The sequence below is a fragment of the Lipotes vexillifer genome, unplaced genomic scaffold (genome assembly GCF_000442215.2).
Source record: "Lipotes vexillifer unplaced genomic scaffold, Lipotes_vexillifer_v1.1 scaffold636, whole genome shotgun sequence".
Lineage (NCBI taxonomy): Eukaryota > Metazoa > Chordata > Mammalia > Artiodactyla > Lipotidae > Lipotes > Lipotes vexillifer.
Window position 1 is genome coordinate 1,434,742 of NW_006786547.1, and position 1,950 is coordinate 1,436,691.

The window sequence follows — 1,950 nt, forward strand, 5'->3', positions numbered from 1 at the left end:
GCAGCTCCGTCCTGCAGGGGTTGGGAAGGATGGTGGGGTCTGGACAGTGATGGTCACTGTGCCTGGCACACAGTAAGAGCTCAGGGAATGCCAGCTGCTGGGACCATGCTGCCCGGGCCAGGGCACCTGGCCCCACTGGACCCCTGCAGGCGGTCCTCACACGGCACAGAGGTGTGTCTTCTCCCATCCAGAGACCCGATTGTCTGCCATCGAGAGGACCCACAAAGGAGGGTGGAATGTGGGCAGGCACCAGGCCCAACAGGCATTGCCCACATGGCCACCCAGTCTTGAGACCAGGCGTGGCTCAGCTCCATGGAGGGCAGGGGGCTGCCAGGTGACAGGTCTTGGGGGGCAGGAGCTCCTGGGGGCACCGACCCTCCATCACCACCTGCCCCTGTGGGCCCTGCACCCATCTTGCCCCGCCATCCACTCTGCTCACCCTCCTGGTTGCTCATCCCACCCCCCCACAGCCTACAGGTGCAGAGACCTGCTGCCCACACACACCTGGGCTCTGTGCATTCTGTCGTGTAAATTCCCCCGTGACGCTCGGTGCACCAGCCCAGGCAGAGTGTTTCCTCAAGAGGCTGTGAACACAGCCTAACAGTCCTCATTGCCAAAGGAGCATCGGAGGGAAGAAAAGCAATTTCACACCTGGATCCTCCTTCTAGGCCCAGTCGACAGGGAGCAGGGAGGGGCTGCGATGGGCGGGTGCAGGCAGTGATGCCGGACCTGGTCCCAAGAGGCAGCACCCCTCGTGAGCCGGCCCACCGCACTCAGAGTGCCAAGGGTTTAGTGTCAGTGCACCCAGGGCCCTGCTCCTGGCAGCCGTCAACAGTGCCACCTCCGGCTGGGGGCACCTGCCACGTGCCTGCCCGCCATCACTCACCCTCCCTGGCGTCCTGCCTCATCAGCATGCCCTTCCCATTGACGAGCAGCCGGGGCCGTGATGCCCCTGGTGGCCGGGCTGGGCCTCGGAGGAGCTGAGGTCAAGCCCTGATTTCCTAACTTGCCCCTTCCTGGTTCTGTCCCCTGGAGAGGCCGGTGAGAGATGACAGTGGACAGTTGCAGGGTTGTGGCTGAGCCCTTGGGAGTGGAGAGGCCTGGGCGCCTGCAGAGAGGTGGTCACTCAAGGCTGACACGGACCCCAGATGAGGCCCAGACTGGGGGAAGGTGACCGGGCTACCTGGAGCCATCCCGGGGACAAAGAACCAGCACCCGAGCTTCGACAGGACGTTCGACCTCTGAGACCCACCCAGGCATCTGCCGGGGCCGACGGGAGATGGGGATGTCCCGGTGGCCGTGACAGCTCCCAGACAACGGCCTCCGAGAGACCCAAACACACAGGTGCGTGCACACGCACGCACATACATGCTTAGGTAAAAAGAACACTCATTTTTACCACCATTTCTAAAAATCTCATTACCCCCGGGCTTCCCTGGTGGCGCAGTGGTTGAGAGTCCACCTGCCGATGCAGGGGACGTGGGTTCATGCCCTGATCCGGGAGGATCCCACGGAGCGGCTGGGCCCGTGAGCCATGGCCGCTGAGCCTGCGCGTCCGGAGCCTGTGTTCCGCAACGGGAGAGGCCACAGCGGTGAGAGGCCCGCGTACCGCAAAAAACAAGACAAAAATATCTCATTACCCTGAGAAAGAGCTCATTTTTCTGCACAGTTTTAGGATTTGTGCCCCCATTTGCCCCAAGGCCCCTAAGACATCACCCACAGCCCCTTGGGGCCTCAAAGTCCCTGGAGAGTGGGGGCTGCAGGGTGGACAGCAGGTGTTGCAGGAAGCACGGAAGGAAACGGTCTGTCCACCCATGGGGTCCTGAGCACCTCGCTGGGAGATGACACACATCCAGGAAATGGCTGGAGGTGTGCATGAGGCTGTACGTCACCGTGCCATCGAATAACACCTGGCCATGTGGCATTCCTGGGCCTCTGGCTGGCAGGTGG

At 62.5% G+C, this 1,950-nt stretch overlaps 1 protein-coding gene across 1 annotated transcript in view; it reads left to right on the plus strand.

The window, feature by feature from the left end:
• The window catches only part of CCDC187 (coiled-coil domain containing 187), a 39,208-nt gene that overhangs the window by 1,856 nt on the left and 35,402 nt on the right, over positions 1–1,950 (plus strand). The window lies entirely within an intron of this gene.